The following is a 24850-nucleotide window of genomic DNA, read 5'->3' on the forward strand; positions in this document are numbered from 1 at the left end:
TTTTTTAGCTACTATTTAGTCACCTAAGGTGTAATTTTTTTTAACTACTAAAAATTTAGTCACCTAAAGTCTTTTTTTTTTTATTTGGTTACTAAAATTTTAGTCGCCAATTTTTTTTTTTTTTTTTATTTGTAGTTACTAACTATTTAGTCACTAAAAATATTTACTTCCTTATTGGCTACCAATTATTTAGTGGCCAAAAACATGATATTTTTTTTAATTTGTCCATAACCTTTATGTATTCCGTGCAACCTATACCATGTATATAAACAAAACAATACATATATTATCAATTATTTTGTAATTTGCATCCATTTCAATTCCAATCATCCAAAAAGGAATAACTTTTAATGTTAAATTCCATACAAACTAAGTATATTCCAATCTAAAATAATAATTCCATACAAAACAGAGAATCACACGAAAACCATTATATTCGTATAAACTCTGGGAATGATAGTGAACTTTTGAAAAGTTAATGGAGGTCAACAAGCCGACATTTGAAATCCTGAACATGTAAGTTTTTCCTGAAAAGCAAAAGAAAGTGAACCATTGTTAATCAAATCCTTCTTATTCTTTTTTGACAGGATTAAAATACTTGGAAATTGTTTAAACATTTTCCAATAATAAAATGATGGGGCGGACCTTGATCACCACTATAGGTAGATTGAGTTTTCCTATTTACATGGATGCCATCAGGAAAGGAAAGAGCTTTCCCTGAATCCAAAAATTGCTGCAATGCCTGCAAACATCAAGACTTGGAAAATTAATAATTTATTGAAAACCATTAGAGCATGACATGCATGTAAATTTCATGTAGGCACCGTTCTTCTAGTCACATTTCAAAGTAGATAGACTCACTACTATTACAAAAGGAGACAGACTTCTGGGATAATATTTTCATTATCTTTAAAAAAAATTGTTGAATTAGTTTTAGAACACAAACATTATCTAAAATAATGTATTCCTAATTATTTAACAAATGCACACTGCCAATGCCATTATTTTAAAAAAAATTCAGATATATATTAAAAAATAAAATACTTAAATAAACATGAAGAACATGAACTCGTAAACGCAGAATTGTGTCATCTATATATATATATATTAAAATGTAGATTTTCTCACCTTATGGCTGGTCTTGTACCAATCACCAATAAGTAAAGTAAAATCCACTGCAAGTGTGGGATATGGTACAAGGATCACAACTCTTGCATATACATTTAGTCCTCCAAACCATCTACGTCAAAAACCATCTGCAAAAATAAAATTAATCATTAGTATTGACTAAATATTGGCATGTTTAAAATTATAAAAAATATATATATGTAAAACTGAAATATAATTAATATTTTCAAATAAATCATTAGTTTTGCATACTCGAATTTATATAAATCTGCACAAGGGCACACTGGGAAAACATGAAACACAACAAATCAAACACAATAAACAAATAGCAGGACAAGGTTAGAAGAAAATATAATTGCTAAAAAAAGTTTTAGCAATCACTGAAGTATTTTTTTCTTTGGTTTTTTTAAATGCTTATATGTAGTATCTTTTGTACAGAAATTTAAACTACATCCATTTGGATGTCCAAAGCAGCAAGAAGACAATGAAAAATAAGTAGACAGAGGCACACTAGAAAACATTATTAATAGATGCAAAAGTGTCCCAATTATTGTGGTGCAATGCACTTCAGTTACAAATTCTTGGGTTTACTTTCAGCAAAAAGTGTCCCAAAAAATAGAACCAACCCAATTGTATTTGTTTTTAATTTTATTGTACTTCATTTCCTTCACCTTTAAACAAACATCTAAGATTTCGTATGAATAGCAAAAAGCTCAGGATGCCAAGTGAGAGGGTAGTTTGTGACCTGGAGTTGGGCCGAGGTAACGGCCGAGCAGATTGAGAGCCCAACGGTGTATGGGGCCGAGATGATTGACCATCCGCCAAGAAGTGGGCTTCCAGAACTCGGACCGGGCAGAACTTGGGCCAAGTGTGAGCCGCCCCGGACCGAAAAGGAGCTCGGCTAGTTAGCGCTTGGATGAACCGGGATGCCTGACCAGGGGATGGCCGAAGCCAGACAAGATGGATGACCGGCGCTCGGAAAGGCGTGATCAACCGAGGAGACTGTGTGACCGGCAGGAAGGCCAACCAAATGAGGTGCCCGGGCTAGGCTCTGCCGAGATGCCTCCTAGCCCGGTCCTCCATGTGTTAATCCGGCTAGGTGCTTGGGTATGAAGCATAGCATGGCCGTGGTAGAGCAGCTCGGCTGCCGAGCTCCAGCTGTGAAGTCAGGCAGTTGAGATTAGGTGATGATCGGCAAGATTTGTGCTGACAGATGGGATAGAAGAGCCACGTGTCAGGAGATGACTGGGAGTGGATATGGGGCTCAGAAGGTATATAAACATGTCTGCGCCCCCCATACGCGACACACGAACATCTCTATAAGAAACTCTTACACTCAAACACTCTGTCCCTTCTCTCTATTCCTTCTAAGGTGTGTGCTAACTTGACCGTCGGAGGGTTTTTCCGGCCACACACCGCCGGGTAGCTCACCCTTATTGGCTCGCAGGTGATCGGATATCGACGGAGCTTGGAGGAAAGGAATACGGGCTTGCCTGAATATTTGCTCCCCGTACAATTGGCGCCGTCTGTGGGAACTTGACAGACAAGACCTTGTCTTCCAGGTTCATCTGATCGCCGTCCATGGCGAACAACGACGAGTTTCCATTGTCCGCCATCGACGGAGCCACCCCGGAGTATACCCGAAAGAGAGAAGGACCTCCTGCCGTCCATCCAATGGCTGACTTGGGGACGCCCACTGGAGGACAGTCAGGAGACGCGCGGGATAAGCGCGGAAGGAGTCATGGTCATTCACGAAGTCCAGACGGTCACCGGCGGAGAAGAGACTCACACGCCAGGCGACTGGAAAGCAAGTTGAGGGATCAAGATGCTGTCATCCGGCGAATGGCGGCGGAGATGGAAGATCTCAAGCGGCATGTCAAAGGAAAGGGTGTAGCTGGAGTGGGTGACCACAGTGAGCGCACCCCATCCCGCCGTTCAGGCGGACAGAGTCAACGACATACTCAGTCCATATCTATCACCAGAAGTTACCAGGTTGGTGATTCCGACGTGCATGCAGAAAAGTCTAGCGCGCAAGACAGCACCTACAGACCCTCACGTCCGGTGACGACGTCGAGGTACTCTTATTCTGCTCAGTCAGAGGATCTACGGGCAGTATTAAAGGAGCGTGCTCGCCGGCGCGACGCTCAGAGAATACCAGCTTTCCAGCGGCTATCCTACGGGGTTGACGCCAGCGAGGAGGTCGGAATGCCTCCACCCCGCCAAGCAGTGCCGCTCTTTGAGGATATGGACTTGGCTAGGCTAAGTGCCACCCCTTTTTTCCTGGAAATAGAAACAACACCGCTTCCGGCAGGCTTCCACCAGCCTAAGTTCACACTTTACGACGGAAAAACCGATCCTTACATGCATGTGAGCCACTTCCGACAGGTTATGGCCGGACATCGGCGCAATGACGGACTTATGTGCCTAATCTTCCCGTCAAGTTTAGGCGAGCTGGGCTTAAAGTGGTTCGAGAGGTTGCCGGAAGGGAGCATACAACGGTGGCATCAGTTGGCCGAGGCGTTTGTTACGCGCTTCAAAACCAACACAAAAACACCAAAGGAAGTCGATCACTTGCTGAGTGTCAAGATGGAATCGTGCGACACACTGAAGGCATACAATTCAAGGTATTGGGAAACCTTCAACGAGATCCTGGATTGCCCGGTCAACCTTGCAATCATGCAATATAAGCGTGGTCTCCCGGTCGGACATAGACTGCGGGACACGCTTACCATGCACCAGCCGACCTCCATGGGCCAGCTCATGCAGCGCATTAATGAGCACATCCGAGTAGAGGATGATGCGTCAGCTTCCACCGTGAAAGCCACTCCGGTCGCAGCAGACAAGAAGACAGCAGGTAAAGTTCATGCAGTTGGGCAAGAGTCCAACCGCTCAAGTGACCGAGCAGAGGAATCAGACCGTGGTTCAAATCGTAAAAACCGGGGTAGAGGTCGTCGGAATGACCGGGATGACTATCCCCGAGATGACGTAGTGGACGCAAACAGAAGGTTGAAGGCAAGGACTGGCATAACCATGGTCTTCAAGATTCCAATCTATCGCATACTTAGTGAAATCCGAGACGAGGAGTATGTCCGGTTTCCTGCTAAGTTGGGCGATGGACAAAAGGGCTACAATCCGCGGTATCGTTGTACGTTCCACCGGGAAAGAGGCCACCGAACTGAGGACTGCTTGCCTTTGAGGCAACACTTGGAAGAGCTGGTCGCGACCGGGCACCTAGACCTTTACATTGATGACGGAGTAAAGCCGAATCAGGCTCCGGTCGATCCCAGGGGACAGGATGACCGAGATGCACTACCACAAGGAGTCATTAATGTCATCCACGGCATCGTGGAACCGGATCGTGTCTGCGAGCTCCGGGGCATGATAAAGAAGGCAGAGCATATGAGGGAAGTTTTGTCGGTACAGCCTGCCATCAAAAGGGGGAAGACAGAACAAAAGGATGTGATTAGTTTCACCTCAAGAGATCTAGAGCGCATCCAGACGCCGCACAACGATGCCCTAGTAGTAACACTGCGCGTCAAGGATTTCGATGTTAAACGGATCTTGATCGATCAGGGAAGCTCGGTCGAGATCATGTATTATGATGCATTCAAGCAGCTTAAACTCCGCGAGACAGACTTGGCTCCAGCTACTTCGCCACTTGTTGGATTCAACTCGCAACCGGAGTGGCCCTTAGGAAAGATTATCCTGCCGGTCAAAGCGGGATCCGTGGTCAAGCAAGTGGAGTTTTGGGTGCTACAAGTGCCTTCGACTTACAATCTTATCCTTGGAAGGGGATGGCTTCACGCAATGCAAGCCGTGGCATCGACCTACCACCAGGTGATGAGATTCCCCTCGGCTAAGGGGGCAATCGAAGAGATTTGGGGCGATCAGGTCATGTCCAAGCAGTGCTTCGTGGCGGTCAATGGGAGCCGGGCTGCCAAAGGATTCGTTCAGATGATTGAAGGACCGGAGGACCAGGGTGTCTTGGATGATGTTGGCACCAAAGCCGAAGACAAGGCTGTTGAAGAATTGGTTGAGGTGCGGATTGATACCGAGCAGCCGGACAAATTCTTCTTGCTCGGTTCAAGTCTCTCGGCCATGGAGAGAACCGAGATGATTGAATTTTTGATGGCGAATATCGAAGTCTTCGCATGGTCGCCCTACGACATGCCTGGCCTTGACCCAAGTTTTATCTGCCATCACCTCAATGTCTTCCCTGGAGCAAAGCCAGTCATCCAGCGAACAAGGAGATCGGCGCTGCATCACGCCGAGGTAGTTGCAGAGGAGGTAAAGAATCTGCTTGAGGCACGAGCAATTCAGGAAGTGCACTATCCTCGGTGGATTTCCAACACAGTAGTGGTGCCTAAGAAGAATGGGAAGTGGCAAGTTTGTGTCGACTATAAAACGGTCAACCGGGCTTGTCCCAAAGATAGCTTTCCTTTGCCGCGCATTGACCAGCTTGTGGATTTGACGGCTGGACATAATAGGCTCAGTTTCTTGGATGCATATCGCGGCTACCATTAGATTGCCATGCATGGGCCTGACCGAGAGATCACCTCTTTCACGACTCCAAGGGGACTCTTCTGCTACAGAGTCATGCCTTTTGGTTTGAAGAACGCCGGGGCGACTTTTCAGAGGATGGTGACCAAAATGTTTGCTCCTTTGCTGGGCCGGACAATGGAGGCTTACATCGATGATATGGTGGTAAAGAGCCGACATGAGGCAAACCATCTGTCCGATCTAGCCGAGATGTTTGCCATCCTGAAGAAGCACAAGCTACGCTTGAATGCCTCAAAGTGTGCCTTTGGCGTGGGATCCGGAAAATTTTTGGGATTCTTAGTCACGAACCGAGGCATCGAAGCAGACCCTTCCCAGATCAGAGCCGTGCAAGAGCTGAAGCAGCCCAGCTCGGCTAAGGACGTGCAGCATCTGGCCGGTATGGCCGCCGCGCTTAATCGATTTATAAGCCGGTCATCAGATCGCTGCCGCCCTTTCTTTCAAGCATTAAAGTCAAAGTTCTTTTGGGACGAGGAGTGTGACCAAGCATTGGCCGAGCTCATAGAATATCTGTCTTCTCCGCCACTGTTGGTTACGCCTGAACCGGGTGAGGAACTCTACCTTTACCTCGCCGTCTCCCAGCACGCGGTCAGTGCGGTGCTAGTCCGCGCTGAAGGGATAAAGCACTTTCCAATTTTTTATGTAAGCAAGACCTTACTGCCGGCTGAGACGAGATATTTGCCGCTCGAAAAGCTTGCGTTGGCATTAATGATGGCTTCAAGGAAGTTGGCGCATTATTTTCACGCCCATACCATTGTCGTACTGACCGAGTTTCCCCTCAAGGCCTTGTTTGAACGCGCGGATTTTTCAGGCCGAATTCTTAAGTGGGCGGTCGAGTTGGGACAGTTTGATGTGAAGTTCCAGCCACGCACCGCTATCAAAGCGCAGACCTTGGCATATTTTGTCGCCGAGTTCTCTCCTGGCACTCATCCGGTATGCCCGGTCGATATTACCGAGGCAGATGATGAGGTGCACGCAAAGCTAACCGAGGTACAACAAGTTGGAGGAGGTAGCGCCGCGGAGTTTACGCGCACCAGTGAAGCGCCCTCGGTTGGCACGATTATACCACCCGGTGATGCGATGAGGGAGTTATGTATCACCAACCCATCCACTCTGTCCGGTCCCGCATCACCGAGGGGGGAAGAAATTGAACCACACCACTCAGAACCTGATGATTCGCCTATGGACTTGAGCATTACAAATCAACTTGCTGAGTCCGGTGCCGAATCATCAAGAGGGGAAGGAATGGACCCACACAACTCCGAACCTGCAGCCGGCTTAACACCGCAACCTGCGAATTCGCTTACGGACTTGAGCATTATCGCACTTGCTGAGTCCGGTGTCGAATCCCCAAGGGGGAATGAATGGCAACCGGTCAACACAGAACTTGAAACCGCACAGCCGAGCAGTTGTGATCCCATTTCCCTTCGCAACTCTCAGGACCCATCCGACTGTTGGAAGCTTTTCGTGGGCGACATGTGGAAACTTTTTGTCGATGGAGCGTCCAACCGCCATGGTGCTGGCCTAGGTATCGTTCTTATCTCCCCGGATGGCCTAACCATCGAGCAGTCTATCACGCTTGGTTTCCCGGCATCTAACAACGAGGCTGAGTACGAGGCACTTCTCGCCAGGCTCAAGAGCGCAATTCAAATGAAGGCTGCCGAGCTCTTGGTGTACAGTGATTCCTAGCTTGTGGTTAACCAAGTTTCTGGGATTTATGAAGCAAAGGACGACAGGATGGCTAAGTACCAAGCTCTGGTCAGGGAGCATATCAAGCAGTTTGAGGCAATCAGAGTCCAACAGATTGGCCGGGAAGACAACAGCCGAGCTGATGAACTAGCCGGCCTCGCTTCCATGGTAGATAGTACGTCTCCAAACCCCCTGTTGATCGACTTTCTTCCACGGCCGAGCATTGAAAACGCCGGGCAGACGGATGTACTCTGCGTCGAGCTAGGTCCTTCATGGATGGACCCCTTGATCTTGTTCTTCAAAGACCGGACTCTTCCAACGGACAAGAAAGTAGCACACAAAATCCGGGTGAAGGCAGAGCGGTTTTGGCTCTCTCCATCTGGCGCGTTATATAAGAAGTCCTTCACTGGCCCTTATCTAAAGTGCGTGCACCCGAATAGTGTGGAGGCCTTCTTGTACGAAATTCATGAAGGCATCTGTGACAGCCACATAGGAGGCAGATCCTTGGCCTACCGTGCTATTTCGCAGGGATACTGGTGGCCGTGCATGCAGGCCGACGCACAAAAATATGTCCGCAAGTGCGAAAAATGCCAGAAATTCGCCCATCAGATCCACCAGCCTGCCAGGGAACTTCTTCCCCTCACCAGTCCTTGGCCCTTCGCCATGTGGGGGCTAGATATAGTGGGTCCACTGCCAACAGCACCGGGCAACCGGAAATTCTTCATCGCGGCCATAGATTACTTCACAAAGTGGGTTGAAGCTGAGCCTTTGGCAACCATTAAAGAAAAAAACGTGAAGCGGTTTGTCTGGCAGAACGTGGTCACGCGGTTTGGCGTCCCCAAGATCTTGATCTCTGACAACGGCACCCAGTTTGATGGTCGTCTATTCAGAGGATTCTGTGAAGATTTAAAGATAGAATTTTACAACTCCACCCCGGCTTACCCGCAGTCCAATGGTCAAGCCGAAGCATCGAACAAGACTATACTGGATGGGTTGAAAAAACGGCTAGAGAAGGCAAAGGGAAAATGGGCTGAGGAATTGCCCAGCGTCCTTTGGGCATACCGAACAACCCCGCGGCGATCTACCGGGGAAACTCCATTCGCTTTGGCTTATGGCATGGAGGCGGTCATACCGTTGAAAGTTGGAATGCCCACCCTTCGAAGCGAGAGTTTTGAGCCCGATCTGAATGCCGAGGCTATCGCCTTGGAGCTGGACCTACTGGAAGAGCGCCGGGAAAAAGCCCTCATCCATGTGGCCACTTACCAACAAGAGCTCTCCAAGAAATATAACAAGACGGTGCACCCCAGACCGTTCAAGGTTGGAGATTGGGTTTTGAGGAAGGTTATGGGCAACACCCTGGTGCCAGGAGAAGGCAAACTAGGGGCAAATTGGGAAGGACCCTACAAGATCACCGGTCTGGCGGGCAAGGGGGCTTACCACTTGGAAGATCTAGAGGGAAGAGCAATACCCCGGCCATGGAATGCGGCCAACTTGAAACTGTATTATTTTTAAGCTTTTCATGTGCAAAGAAATTTTTTGGCTTGCACCACAGAATGTAATTCTTTTTGTCAAAGATATAGAAGTAATTTTGCTTTAGCACTTGACTGATTGTGTTTAATGTAAAATGACCCAGATGATGTACTCCGGTTGGAAGAGTTGGTGTTTTGTCCAACTTCGGATTCCCAACCGAGATGATGTACTCCGGTTGGAAGAGTTGGTGTTTTGTCCAACTTCGGATTCCCAACCGAGATGATGTACTCCGGTTGGAAGAGTTGGTGCTTTGTCCAACTTCGGATTCCCAACCGAGATGATATACTCCGGTTGGTGGTGTTGAAGTTTTGCTCAAACTTTGTTATTTCCAAACCGAGATGGTTATTCCGGTTTATGAGTTTGTTGTTTCGTTCTGCCTAAGTACTTATGGATTCCGGTTGATTTGTACCGAGATATTTTGCTGAAGATGGAATACCGTGCAAACACTTGGCGAAAATTTGAATTTTTCATTGATAAGAAATTCATTACAAAAGGTGGGGAACCAGCCCGGTTACATCAAAAGCATTGAAAGCAAAAATACAAAAGAGAAAAGAAACCTAAACTAAGGGGGAGAGATTGGTGCATCAGCATCAAGGTCAATGGCTTGACTTGCTTCTTGGGCGCCGGGCTCATCATGGCCGGGCTGCTCTGGCACCTCGGCCTCCTCTGCTTCGGAATCTGTCTCGTCGCCTCCCTCTTCAAATCCCTCCTCGGCCTCAGCTTGCAAAGCGCTGAAAACGTCGTTTGCATATGGCACGAGGTAGACCGATAGTGAAGCTTTAGGAGGGTTGGCAAAAACGTCTGTGTCAGAGCCCTGGCCGAGGTGTTCGCAGGCGGATTTCCAGCCGGCCTTGAAGTATATGTCTTGTGTTGTAAAGACTTGCTTCTTGTAGCTCTGCTCGGCTTCGGCAAAACCGGCGTTGTTTGCAGCCCGACAAGCTTTCTTCTTCGTCTTCTTCAGGGTATCCACCTCGGTCTGGAGCTCGTTTTGTTTTTTCTCGGCCGCATTCAGCTGACCGAGCAGCCTGTTATTGTCAGTATTGGCCATCTCAAGGGAAGCCTTAGCCCGGCCGAGCTCGGCTTGAAGGCTCTCAACCTGGCTGGCTGTGTCGTTTGCCTTTTGCCTCAGCCGGTGGACGCGCTCCAAGACCAGGTGTTGTTTTTGAATGGCCTGCAAAAAGAAAAGCAACATTGATTAGAAAGGAGACCGAGCAAAAAAGGAACCGAGCAAACACTTGTGAAATTTTCAAAGGACCATCGACCTACCCTGGCCATAGACTTCACCAACGATTTGACCAACCGAGTGTCGGGGACGTGGTCGCTGCCGACCACGTCGCTCGGTAGTAGCAGGGCTTTGGACAGATCGAAGGCGAGCAGATGCTCTTTATCCGCCTTGATCGAAGCCGTCGCCGGGATATCTTGTCCCCGGTGCTTCAAATGTGGGCGCCAGGCCAGCACTGGGGCGGGGGCATCTGTTGGGTGCTCGGTGGTAAGCTCGGTGACTAGCTCGGCGGACGGGTCTGCCCGAGCTCTTTTCCCGGCGCGCCTTGCAGAGGGTTCTCGGCTGGATTGCCCGGCGGATGGAGAGGCAAGGGCGACCACAGCGCTACTGGATTGGCCGGCGGCTGGCGACCGGGTTACAACGCTCGGCAGCTCGGCGGATGTGGCAGTGAGTAGGTTCTTAATTCTGCTGCGTTTGGCCATCTCTTGTTCCTCGGTCAGGCGAATAAGTGGAACGTCTGGAAGGGTAGGATCTGGAGGTGGCGAAGGAGCTCTGAGGAAATCAGTTACTCTACTCCGGCGCGGAGCAGAATATCTGTAAGTCGGGGTGTAGCCGAGTAAGTCGTTGCAATCTCGGTGGGAATACCGGAGCACGGTCCGAATTGCCTCGACGTTGGGAAATTGATAATTGGCTTGCAAGGCTTGGATTGCTGCAAAAGAAACAAGAACCAGTTAGTTACAAAGTAAAACGTTAAGCTAACCGAGCAAGATTGAGTGACTTACATGAAGAACCGAAGCCCTTGTTTATAAACCAGCCCGGGACCTCGGCTGTCTCGTAATTGCCCGACACCCAGAAAAAATCGTCGTCGTGCAGATCTTTATCCGGGGTGCCGGTGACAATTTTTTCCTTGCCCGGCCTTATCTTCAGGTAATAAGCTAGGCCGTCCCCGGTGTGGCCCATTGTGTATTGCCTCAGTATCTCGGCTAGACCTAAGTTGGTGCCTAGCCGATTGTTCAATTCGTGAACGCCGTTTATTATCCGGTAAGTGTTGGTGGACACCTGGGTTGGCGCTAGCCCGGTTCGGCGTAGGAACTCGGTTATCAGTGGATTTAGTGGGAAGCGAAGGCCCCCTTCAACAATGGATAGCACGGTGAACGGGCATTCCTCCCTACCCCAAGGCGTAGTCTCCTCTTCTGCCAGCTCGAGATGGACGTCGGCCGGGATGCCGTACTCCTCTCTGAAAGCAGCTAGCGCGGCCGGAGTATCCACTAGGAAGCGGAATTTCCCCATTTCTGGCCGGCTTGGTATAGCCCGGTTGAGGGGTTTGGCACTGTGGTAATTGGATGCTGCTCGGTTCTGAGAGACTCAGGAACGACAGTGGTCCCCTTGGACTCTGCAGGAAAAGGATGGTAAGTGTTAAGTGTGAGCGCGGTCGCGCAATAGGAGCTGGATTTTAGCTCGGTCATTAAGAGTGCCAAACCACCTCGGTTGTCTATTATATCTAAGGAAGCTCGGTCGCCCAAGCAGACCAGATGTTAGCCCGGCTGAGCGACCTAGTCCTTTTTGTTATCTCGGTTTTTGTCAGGGATTCGGACGAACTCGTTATTTGCTCGGTTAGGCTGGTTTTTTGGATCAAAAGAGGACTACAAGCCCGGTTCCCCCCAGTGCTTTAACGTTCTTCATGGAGATGAAGAACACCAAGAACAGTGGGAGGTTTGGGACGGATTCTAAGGCCTATGCCCTAAGAACTACGTTTTTCTGCCCTAATGTGTGCATTATGAAAGAAAATAGCAACAAAATGAAGATGGAATGACTTACCAGTGAAGAGCAGGACCCAATCCTTCAAGCACGAAAAATGGCAGCAAGTCTGGGTGTAGATGCTAGAGCTCTGAGGTCGAATATCGAAATGGCAGTAGGAAGATTTGGAGTTTGACAAGGGCATGTATGTATAGGCGAAGGAGACCGCCCAAATTCAAATTCTGGAAAAAACGGCGGGTTGGCTGCCCGATGACCAATGGCAGCCCGCCACGTGTCCCCATTTATGGCTTTGACAGGACTGAAGCGACGGGTTGCAAATACGAAGAGCCAACCGAGATACTTTCGACGAAGAGAATGTCAGCCGAGGGATGTAACCGGGCAAGTTCGCAGACAATTATGTTACCTAGCCCGGTTGAGGCTTGGCGTCTTGATGACCGGAGAAGTTTTATCTCGGTCGAAGTGAGTAATCCCAGTCACGCTTTTGCGGACGGAATTAAGGGGCAATTGAGAGGGTAGTTTGTGACCTGGAGTTGGGCCGAGGTAACGGCCGAGCAGATTGAGAGCCCAACGGTGTATGGGGACGAGATGATTGACCATCCGCCAAGAAGTGGGCTTCCAGAACTCGGACCGGGCAGAACTTGGGCCAAGTGTGAGCCGCCCCGGACCGAAAAGGAGCTCGGCTAGTTAGCGCTTGGATGAACCGGGATGCCTGACCAGGGGATGGCCGAAGCCAGACAAGATGGATGACCGGCGCCCGGAAAGGCGTGATCAACCGAGGAGACTGTGTGACCGGCAGGAAGGCCAACCAAATGAGGTGCCCGGGCTAGGCTCTGCCGAGATGCCTCCTAGCCCGGTCCTCCATGTGTTAATCCGGCTAGGTGCTTGGGTATGAAGCATAGCATGGCCGTGGTAGAGCAGCTCGGCTGCCGAGCTCCAGCTGTGAAGTCAGGCAGTTGAGATTAGGTGATGATCGGCAAGATTTGTGCTGACAGATGGGATAGAAGAGCCACGTGTCAGGAGATGACTGGGAGTGGATATGGGGCTCAGAAGGTATATAAACATGTCTGCGCCCCCCATACGCGACACACGAACATCTCTGTAAGAAACTCTTACACTCAAACACTCTCTCCCTTCTCTCTATTCCTTCTAAGGTGTGTGCTAACTTGACCGTCGGAGGGTTTTTCCGGCCACACACCGCCGGGTAGCTCACCCTTATTGGCTCGCAGGTGATCGGATATCGACGGAGCTTGGAGGAAAGGAATACGGGCTTGCCTGAATATTTGCTCCCCGTACACCAAGTATAAAAATAGAGGTTATAATCAAAAGAAATCCACTTTTGTGTGAATAAAAATGTTGATTAACTACTCATGTAACCTTCCCTTGTGTGAACCAACTATAATCTCCATGAATTAGATATAGAGCATTAGAGATCAAAATGTTTAAAATTGACAAAAGACATCAAGCTTGAAGGATTGGATTAAGACAGATATCTCACCACTCATGTAACCTTCGCTTGTGTGAATCAACTATAATCTCCATGAATTAGATATAGAGCAACAGAGATCAAAATGTTTAAAATTGACAAAAGATATCAAGCTTTAAGGATTGGATTAAAACATATATCTCACCACAAGAAACCCAAATGCGAGTCCAGTTCCCACTATAACCAAATGTGGATAGTTCCCAGTTATATCATATGGAGACAAATAATCCCTACACAAGACATAAGAAGTAGAATGAAAGAAATATGGTCAAATAAGATCCTCAAGCTAAGCATGTAGAAAATAAACAGCCAAGATAGTTACATACCACACCACAACTCCCACCAAGTCAATGACGACGTCGATTAAGTAACTTGAAAAATAAATAAAAATAAAAAACAAATGAAGCATTCAGTAGTAACAGGTTTACCATTGCCAAAGCCAATAGCATGCTTCATTTCCTTGCCTGAACACCCTTATAAACATTGTACACACTGCACAAGAACAAAACACCATGTAAAGCAAGGTCAATCTGATCATCACATAGGAATAGTTAAGAAGATGAGCATGTAAATTTTTGTAAAAAAATATGAAGAACTACTTACTTGAATGAGATCATTGGAAGAACAACAAAAGCTGTCATTAGAAACAACATAGCTCTGTTTGTTGGGATTTCTGAAGTCAAAAGAATAAATAGATAAACAAAAACTGAAAATAATAAAATAAAACCATGTCAATTTTCTAAAAATGTGCTTCGAAAATAGATAAGAGCAAAGCACATTAGGGCCAAGAAAATAGACAAGGCAGAGCCTGACTGGCATTTAACAAAACTTCAAAATATATCCCAAAATCGAAGTGGAAAAGGCTGTATTTCATCTGACTATTGCCTCCAGACATCCATAACTCACCAAGCACTAGCAGTTACCGATTCAACGACTACAATCAAACATTTAAAATCTAAGAAGGTTACCCTGACGGAAGAGCATTCAGTGAACCCAACTAGAGCATTCAGGTATAGCAACTCTAGATTGGAAGTTCTTATGCAACTCAACCTCTTTAGGTTACGATTTGGGGCAGGGTCGATTTACAGGTATGCGAATGGAAGAAGGCAAAGAGAGAGAGACAGAAAGAAAGAGATAGAGAGAGGGCGAAAGACATACCTTGGATTGGAATCGTAAGAGTACTTGAGAGGGATTGGACTCTAATTTACTCTCCGATCGACCTTCCATGGGTGATGGAAGAGGAAAAAAGAGAGGGAGGGAGAAAGACACTGAAAATAGAGAGAGAGAGGCGTTGAAAAAATATATATTTTACACAATTCACGACCAAAAATTTTTTAGTCGCCAATTAATTTTATAAATTCCTCCAAAATTTGAAATGTCTCCCTCCAAATATTTTAGTTCTTTGGCGACTAAAAAATAAATTAGTTGCTGAAAACACACTTTTGGCAATCAAACTTTTGGTCGTCAAAGATAAAAAGTAAATTTTTGTTTTTCATTCGGCGACTAAACAATTTTAGTAGCCAAAACTAACAATACAACAACTAAAATTTTAGTCGCTGAAAACACACTTTTAGCGACCAAATTTTTGGTCGCCAGAGATAAAAAATAAATTTTTGTTTTTCATTTGGCGACTGAATAATTTTAGTAGCCAAAACTAATCATACAACGACTAAAACATTTTTTAGTCGCCAATTGTGGCATTTATGGTGAGTAATTCTTTTTTTTCGTCGCCAATAATCAATATACACCGACTAAAAAAAATTAGTAGCTAAATATTGTACTTTTGTCGACTAAAAAAAATTTTGGTCGCCAATTCCACAACTTTTGGTGACTAAATATTTTTTAGTCGCCGAATTTGGTAGCCAAAAGTGTATTTTGTTGTAGTGCAACTTAACTAATACCAAACTTCACCAACTATCCAGACTTACCAACATATTTACCTCAAAATAAATTCAAGATGATCTTGTTTCACAAAACAATTCATTTCTCAAGGCAATAAATTTTCAAATGCAAATTTGAGATCAATGATAATGAAGATGAAATGGAATGGCAATGCAACATGTAACAATGCATTATAATAGTTTCATTTTCAATTCCACCACACAATCTTCCATTGTGATCAAATTCCCATATTTTTTTATCAATGTAACAATAATAATATATCTTCTAAGAAATAATATAATAATATCATCATACATGCATTCTCCACATATTAATCATCATTTTTAAAACATGGTCTATTGAAGACAAACCAACAATAAGCTATTCATCAAGCTTTACAATAAACATTTCTCATTTCTCTATGAAATCCCTCATTAAATACCACTATAGAAATCCCTCCATCATTTATACACCATAATAATTTATCAAGTATGAATTTCATAATATCTCAATATTTTTTCCAAAATCCCCAAATTTCTAGGGTTTCCACCAAAACTATTTTTTGTCTCATTTTTTAAAGGATTTTTCCAAAACAATACTCACACTTAAAACATAGCTCATACTCTCAAAAGTTTGGGGGAAATATAGAGAAAATCCACTTTTAAAATCATCTAGAATTCATGAACCCAAAACCATAGTTCAAACATAAGAGAAAGACTCCAAACAAGCATAGACTTGCAAAAATATATATATAACTCTAAGAAAGTCCCTACCTCAAGCTTGGGAGAGGAAGGAGATGAAAACCCTAAAATTCATTGTTGATGAAAACTTGATTTGATCGGTGCAAACGTAGCCCTTGCCGCCCTCTTCGATTTGGTGTAAAATGCCCTATCAAATTCTTGAAGGTTTTTGCTAAATCTTAGAGAGAAGCTTGGGTTTGGGTGGGTTTGTAAAGAGATGGAGGAGAAAAGATGAATATATATATATATAGAGAGAGAGAGAGAGAGATGAAAATGTGTGTAAAACATGTTTTTGGCATTAGATTTGGGGGAAAAAACTCAAAATTCAAGACAGACGTGTCAAAATCCATACGAGCGGAAATTCCAAATCCGCACGAGCGGCTTATAATGCCTCTCATAGGTGATTTGAGCTACAGAAAAACTCAGATTTTTAACAAAAATCCGCACGAGCGGTTTACAGATCCGTACGAGCAGATTCTGCTCAGAATTTTCCCAAAAATCCTGTGTGATTCCGCTCGAGCGGTTGCCAAATCCGCACAAGCGATTTTGCCATCCAAGGCCAAAATTTGCTTCCACATCCGGATACAAGTTCTAACGCCAAAAACTCAAAATTTTAACTCGAAAACGTTAAGAGAGGTTAAATAATAGCAGAATTGAAATCTCAACGACCCAATACGATAATCAAAATGCCGAAAGTAAAACAAATTATCTGACTACGCAATACCAATCAAGTGTAAGACTTGGGACATCACACATTCAAAGAATAAAAACTCAAGATACATGTTTGTTTGCTTAATTATTATTTAAAAGTTAATTTTAATTACTTTATTGAATCATATTAATTTTTAAATAGATGGGATTCAATATGTTAATACTTCAATGAAAGTTTGGTTAATTTCTTATAAACAAAATTATTATTCAACTATGTTGTGTTGAAATTATAAACACATTACATATTCATAATCAAAATTTTAAACTTAATTTAAATAAATATATTTTATGTATTTAGACAAAAATCATAAGTAAGAAATTTTTTTCTATAATCGTTGAATTTTATATCCACACGCAAAAACGTGTCATTGGTAGATAAATATTCAAATCATACACGTTCTATACTTAAGAAATTATTTAAACAGAATGATTATATTATCATACAACACAAAGGAAAAATAAAATAAATTGAGATTAACATAAAAAAAAATTTAATTTGTATATTGAAATATCATAAATACTTATTTTTTAACTACACAAAATATAAATTAAAAAAAATTATATTTTTCTTGAATACAAATGTCATAAATGCATTAAGAAACTAATCGGGTGTTACTAAAAGCTTCCTTGGAAAAGAAGAAAAATGGTGAATGGACGAGCATGCCTATTGCCCTAGACAATTTGGCAAGGCTTAATGAAAGGCTGAGATTTAGCCGCTTTGAAAATCAGGATACTTATAGGCCGGTCTTGTTAACTAAATTTATTTACTTATAACACTCTTTTTTCCCCCTATTAATAAACTCAAAATGCCCTCCTGTACATAATTTCACCCATTCTCCAACAGCCATCTCCTTTCGCCAGCTATCATGTCCAACTGCCATCTCTAATCATCGACAAACATGTTCGGCCATCGTCTCCAACCGCTGACGACCATCTTCGGTCCCTAACTTCATCCTCTGGTGATATTTTTTGATGATGTTTTTCAACAATTATTCGACAACTTTTTTGGGAAAAAATAACATTATTTTCCACTAAGTCACTACTCTCATCACCTCATCAAATCTGGTGGTGATAAGAGAAATAGAGAAGCAGGAGGAAGATGATAAATTTATCACTGATAACTAACATTCAGTAAATTTTTTTGGATCACTTAATTAATTACTCCCCCTCTCCCTTACATTCACATTAACATATATACACTCGCTTATTCATTCACATAAACATATTAACACTTAAATACAATTTTAGTTTAACTAGATCTTTACAAATAAATTAATAGAGATCTATCATTATGTATACACACACAAAAAGATAGAGAGAGGATAGAGAGAGACCCGATCTCCTTGGTAGGAGTTTCAATGACCATGCTATGGCTAGATCGGCATCTAAACATGGCCAAATTTTGAAGTTATTAATGAAGATGTAAAATAAATTGATAGAAAGAGAGAGCAAGTGAATAAATGTGTATATTGAATTTGTTGTGTGTTATTACAAAGGGAGTTTGGCACTCTATTTATAGACTGATATTGGATGCGAGGCATGCCATGCGAGACGCGAGGCACCGAAAGGCAAGGCTAAAGCTTTAGCCGAAAGTGAACAAACATAATGATAACAATGAACGGATACAATGCTAAAGTAATGCTATAAACAATGCTATATTATATACAAAGTATAATAATATACTAACATCCCCCCGCAAACTCAAGGAGGGAAAGCATCAACCAAGTTGAGTTTGGAAACAAGATCAGTGAAGCGGCCAGGAGGATGAGCTTTAGTGAAGATATCAGCGGGTTGATCGACAGAAGCAATAGGGAGAAGATGGACAGTACCACAGGTAACATGCTGGCGAATGAAATGACAATCAATCTCAATATGTTTGGTGCGATCATGAAAAACATCATTGTGAGCAATTTGAAGAGCACTGTGATTGTCACAAAAAAGTTCAGTAGCACCAGAGGAGGGAACACCCAGATCAGTAAGAAGCCAACGAAGCCAGAGAAGTTCCTGAGTAGTATCAGCAAGAGCACGGTATTCAGCCTCAGTACTGGAACGAGCAGTAAGAGATTGTTTCTTACTGCGCCAAGAAATAAGAGAATCACCCAAAAAAAAGCAGAACCCGGTAGTAGACCGGCGGTCAGTAGGATCTCCAGCCCAATCAGCATCGGAAAATGCACGAAGCTGGAGAGAGGAGCGGACTGAATAATGAAGACCATGAAACATGGTGCCTTTGAGATACCGAAGGATACGAAGTAAGGCAGCATAATGAGGGGTACGAGGAGCCGACATAAACTGGCTGACAATATGAACGGCATAGGCAATATCAGGACGAGTAACAGTGAGATAGACAAGACTGCCAACCAGCTGGCGATATAGGGTAGCATCAGAGAGAAGAGTGCCATCAAGAGGTGTAAGACGACTCTGAGGCTCGAGGGGAGTGGAGGCAGTCTTGCAATCCGTAAGACCAGCACGGGTGAGAAGATTAGAGGTATACTTAGCTTGAGAGATAAAAGAACCCGTAGAATCATGGAAGATTTCAAGACCCAAGAAATAGCTGAGAGGACCAAGGTCTTTCATCTCGAAATGGTGGCTAAGAAACTGTTTAAGGCGAAGAATACCATCAAAATCATCACCGGTGATAATCATGTCATCCACATAAAGTAAAAGTAGGGTGGTCCCTTGAGCTGTTTTCCGGATAAAAAGAGCAGTATCATAAGAGCTGGAGGTGAAACCACAGTCATGAATAGTAGAGCTGAACTTGGCAAACCAAGTGCGGGGAGCTTGTTTGAGACCGTATAAGGCACGCCGAAGTTTGCAGACTTTATGAGGTGGATAAGCAGACCCAGGGGGAGGTTGCATGTAGACTTCCTCAAGAAGAATACCATTAAGAAAAGCATTGGTGACGTCCATTTGATAAAGATCCCAGTGGCGGGAGGTAGCAACAGCAATCAAGCTGCGAACTGAGGTGAGACGAGCAACAGGAGCAAAGGTCTCTTCATAGTCAATACCATATTCTTGGTTAAAGCCTTTGGCAACAAGGCGGGCTTTGTAGCGCTCAATAGATCCATCAGAACAAGTCTTGATTTTGTATACCCATTTGCAGCCAATGGCAGACTTGCCAGGAGGAAGATCAACAATGTCCCAAGTATGAGTTTTGGCTAAGGCCTGCAATTCAGTAGTCATAGCTTGCTGTCAAAGAGGATTAGAGCGAGCCTCACGATAGGAGGTCGGTTCATAAGTAGAAAAAGCAGTAGAACCAACAATAAAGTCACGAAGACGAGTAGAAGGTTGTGTTACCCGGCGTGGGCGAGCAGACGGAGGAGGAGCCAGTGGAAGAGACTCAGCAGGAGGGGAGGAGGCCGAGGAAGTAAGAGCAGGACCATCAGAGGGAGCAGGAGCATGGGACAGTCCAGCAGGCAAGGCGATCTCGAGAGAAGCTGGCGTGGGTGGGGGAGGAAGATCATCAGAAAATAGATCGGTGGAAGGATCAGTAAAAAACAGAGAGGGGGAGGGAACAGACAAACGGAAGAGAGAGAGAGAGGAAAACATTTTGTGTTCCCAAAAGACCACATGACGAGAGATACGAAGTCGTTGGGAGAGAGGATCCCAACAACGATACCCTTTATGTTCAATACCATAGCCCAAGAAGCAACAAAGGCGGGAACGAGGTTCAAGTTTGGTACGTTCATGAGGTTGGAGAAGAACAAAACAGGCAGAGCCAAAGACCCGAAGGGTGGTGTAAGGAGGACGGGTGCCGTGCAGTTGCTCATAAGGAGTGTGATTATGAATGACAGATGTAGGGATACAATTGATAGTGTAAGCAGCAGTGAGAGCTGCCTCTCCCCAAAAATGTTCCGGACAAGAGGAAGATAGAAGAAGAGCACGAGTAGTGTCGAGAAGATGCCGATGTTTTCGTTCAGCACGTCCATTTTGTTGAGACGTACCGGGACAGGAACGATGAGGTTGAGTACCATGACTCTGAAGGAAGGAAAGAAAGTCAAAATCTTTATATTCCATGGCATTGTCGGAGCGAAAAATCTTAATAGTTTTAGAAAATTGTGTGTTAACCATTGCAGCAAAATTGTAATAAAGTTGTTTGAGCTCAGAGCGAGTTTTCATAAGGAACAACCATGTAAAACGGGAAAAATCATCAATAAAAACAACAAAGTAGCGGGCTCCACCCATAGTGGGAGTAGGAGAGGGTCCCCAAATATCAGAATGGATGAGATCAAATGGTGCAAGAGAAACAGAGTCACTTTTATTAAACGACAAAGCAGGTTGTTTAGCAAGTTGACAGGACACACAATCTAAAGCATCAGAACTGACAGGACCTAAATGACCACTAGAAATTAAAGTTTTTAAATGACCAGCAGAAAGATGGCCTAAACGACAGTGCCAAAGCTGAAAAGGAGATAAACGAGGAGCAGTGGTAGTAGTGGTAGGAGCAGTGGTAGTAGTGGTAGGAGCTATGATCTGAGAGGAATCCGGAACATGAAGATGGATAAGTTCGTAGAGGCGTCCATGCTTACGGCCTATCCCAAGGGTTTGCCCCGTCCGAGGGTCCTGCACCAAACAACCAGTAGGAGAAAAGGTAACAGTTAGACCATGCTTACATAATTGACTAATGGAGATAAGATTTAAAGTGAGAGCAGGCATAAGATAGACATGAGATAAAGATAAGTGAGAGGTGGAAACAGAACCAACATGACTCACAGACAGAAGAGACCCATCAGCAGTATGGATAGAAGGAACATGAGGAGTAACAGAGATAGGAGTAAAAATAGTAGAGTCAAAGGTCATGTGATTACAACAAGCTGAGTCAAAGTACCAGGAAGTGTTACCTGCAGTGACAGACAAGGCAGGAGAGGAATGAGTACCAGATTTTTGCAAAAAATATTGAAACATGGCTTCGACATCTGTGGGAGAGAAGACTGGAGTGGAAGGATCTATAGGGACAGGGGAAGGTACATCCTCTGAGGCAGCAGCAGCAGTGCGTTGGAACCGACCATGTGAGGTGCTGCGGGAAAAATGCCCGGGGGAAGGACCATTGCGATAAGCACGGGTGGGATTACGGAAGCAATCTTGCTGGAGATGACCAGGACCAGTCTTGTTGCAAAACCGACAGCGACGAACAGGACAATTAACCAGAAGATGAGTCGACGGAAGACGGCGATTTTGACAGTAGTTGCAGAAGGTTGACTTCTGTGGTGAAGGTGGGGAATGAGAACTCTTAGTCTGGGGAGTAGCAAGAACAGAGTCCACAGGGTGCGGATGGAGAGTACCAAACCGAGTTTCCTCTGACAAGAGTTCAGAAATTGCTTGCTCAAGAGTGGGTAAAGGAGTGCGATGGAGGAGAGAAGCTCGTACGGGCTCAAAACGGGAAGTAAGAGCCATAAGAAACTGAACCAAGCGATGTTGGTCACGGTAAGTAGTAAACAAGGCAGCATCCTTAGTACAATCCCATGGAGGTTCAGAAAGAGCGAGTTGATCCCAAACATAATACATTTGGGACAAGAAATCATTAATGGTCTGAGTTGGTTCTTGGCGCATACGGTGAAGGTGACTCAGAAGCTGATATTGGTGAGCAAGGCCAGTAGTCTGATAGCGTTCTTGTAAAAAATCCCAGATGTCCTTGGCGGGAGAGGAAGCAGAGTCAAGTTGGAACCGACCAAACTGAAGGCTGATAGATGTGATAGAAGTATTGCGAAACCAGGTAATGATCTGATAGTTTTTACTATCCCAATCCTCCAGACGATCGATATATTTGGCAGCGGAGTCTGTGGTGGCAGCGGATTCGGTGGTGGTATGGATGGGTTTGCACACATCCCCAGTGATGATGCGCCAAAGTTTCTTTCCTTTGAGAAACCCAGACATAGCTTGTGCCCATAAGACATAGTTAGTCCCGTCAAGAACAACGGAAATAGGGTGGTTAGAGGAGTCGAGACGATCCATGAGGGCAAAAGCGTACGTTCGAGGTAGAATTTGAAAAATCCGAGGGTACCAGTGAATTCAGAAGGTCGAAATCAGTGGGAAAAGAGTGACCGGACCAAAAAATAGGACCAGAAAGGCACTAAATGGGCTGGTCAAAGTGGCTGGTCAAAATTCGGTCGGCGCACGTTAGCAGAGAGTGCGCGGCGCACAATAGCAGGAGACAGCAGGCGTCGCACGAAAGCAGAGAGGTGCGCGTCGCACGTTAGCAGAGAGGTGCGCGGCGCACAATAGCAGAGGACAGCAGGCGGCGCACGAAAGCAGTAGGGCTGACGTCGGCTGACGCAGAAACACGCGGCTCACGTTAGCAGAGAAGGCCGCGGCGCACAGTAGCACGGGACAGTGCAGAGGCGCGTAGAGCGCGTCGGAGAACGAGGATGAGTGTGGCCTTAACTTCTGGCGGCGCGTGGAGGCGCGTGGTAGGTCTTCTGGTGATGAATTTGGTGGCGATGGATTCGTCGTGAGGAGACGAAGAGATTGGTGTGATTGAATAGGGAAGACAGAGAAGTTCGAGAGATGCAACAATCTGTCTAAATGTGATGCTCTGATACCATGTAAAATAAATTGATAGAAAGAGAGAGGAAGTGAATAAATGTGTATATTGAATTTGTTGTGTGTTATTACAAAGGGAGTTTGGCACTCTATTTATAGACTGATATTGGATGCGAGGCATGCCATGCGAGACGCGAGGCACCGAAAGGCAAGGCTAAAGCTTTAGCCGAAAGTGAACAAACATAATGATAACAATGAACGGATACAATGCTAAAGTAATGCTATAAACAATGCTATATTATATACAAAGTATAATAATATACTAACAGAAGATTTGAGTTGAAAATGGCTAGATTTGAAAGTCACCGATGATGACAATGATGGAAGAAGAAGTATGCGTTGTTGATGGTGATGAAGGAAGGTGGTAGTGTGTAGATCAACGACTATGGAGGTGATTAATGAATGGTGGTGGCAGTTGAATGATGATGGCGGCAGTGGCGGGTGGACGACATGATGACAGTGGTGGTGTGGCAATGGTAGGGATAGACGGTTGTGGTGCGATGACGATGATGGTAGACAATAGTGGTGTGAAGCTCTCTACAAAAAATGTTAGAGAGAAAGGTTCTCTAGAAAAATGGTAGAGAGAGAAAGAGAAGAAGAAGAAGGAGAAGAAGAAGAAAAAGTTAAAAAGTTATATGGAGAAATGGCGGAAAAAGAGAGAATGTAATAAAAAAGAGAAATTTAATGAGGGATGAGAGAAACATAGGTATTATAGGACTCTTATTGGTACATTTAAAGAGTCAATAAGATTTAGAAAATTGTTTGAGGGCCACAAAATCTGTGGCTTAAATGGCTCGAAACTGTCAAAACGACGTCGTTTTGCATTGTTTTGACGTCAAAACGACGCCGTTTTGACAGTTTCGAGCCATTCGAGCCACTGAATTTCGGGCTCCCTACCATTGCTGTAAGATTTATAAGTATTTAAGTCCATTAAATGTGACTAGTTGGTGATTAACTTTTGAAAATCTAACGGCGCACAATTCCTACCAAACTCATATATAAGCATTGCAAAATCAGGGCAGCCTTGAGGAAAGGTGGGCAAGGTTGCTGGCTCAGGCACTCAAATTTGTCTAAAAAATTAGGGCCCCAAATAATTTTTTATTTTAAGTTATGTTTGGTTCATTTAAATAAACTAAAATAAAATGAAAATCACTCCAACTTAATATCCATTCTTGCGTTTGGTTTACTGAAAAAAATAAAGATATTACAAATGAAATCATTGTTCATTATTATTAGGGAATTGTTATTCTATAAAGAGATTAAGAAATGATTATTCTATTTAATTTAATTTCAGTGAACCAAACACTAAACATTTGAATTGGTGAATTATTTAAAAATAATGAATATTTGTTTGCTAAATGTATGAATTATTTATAGAATATAATTTGACTATACCAAATACAATTTTCTTTGAATTTTTTTTTTTTTAAATTGAAATTTATCAAAATTTACAATTCAGTCTACTACGTCAAAAAAATGTGTGAGTAAACTAAGGGCGAATTATGTTAACAGTCCCTATAGTTTGGAGTTTATGTCACTTTGGTTATTGACTTTTTGATTGTGATACATTTGATCCTAAATTTTGAATCTTGTTCCAAACAAGGACAATTAAAG

At 44.4% G+C, this 24850-nt stretch overlaps 1 long non-coding RNA gene across 1 annotated transcript; it reads right to left on the bottom strand.

Moving 5' to 3' along the window:
• Positions 1-315: 315 nt before the first annotated feature.
• On the bottom strand, positions 316-14626 carry LOC114319130 (uncharacterized). The gene is made up of 7 exons (XR_014365525.1): positions 14526-14626; positions 13971-14040; positions 13796-13859; positions 13513-13597; positions 1129-1256; positions 646-742; positions 316-527 (listed from the first exon to the last, which is right to left on the bottom strand). It is a non-coding gene; the product is annotated as an uncharacterized LOC114319130 (long non-coding RNA).
• Positions 14627-24850: the final 10224 nt, after the last annotated feature.

The sequence above is a fragment of the Camellia sinensis genome, chromosome 4 (assembly GCF_055761805.1).
Source record: "Camellia sinensis isolate YWXY chromosome 4, ASM5576180v1, whole genome shotgun sequence".
Taxonomy (NCBI): Eukaryota; Viridiplantae; Streptophyta; class Magnoliopsida; order Ericales; family Theaceae; genus Camellia; species Camellia sinensis.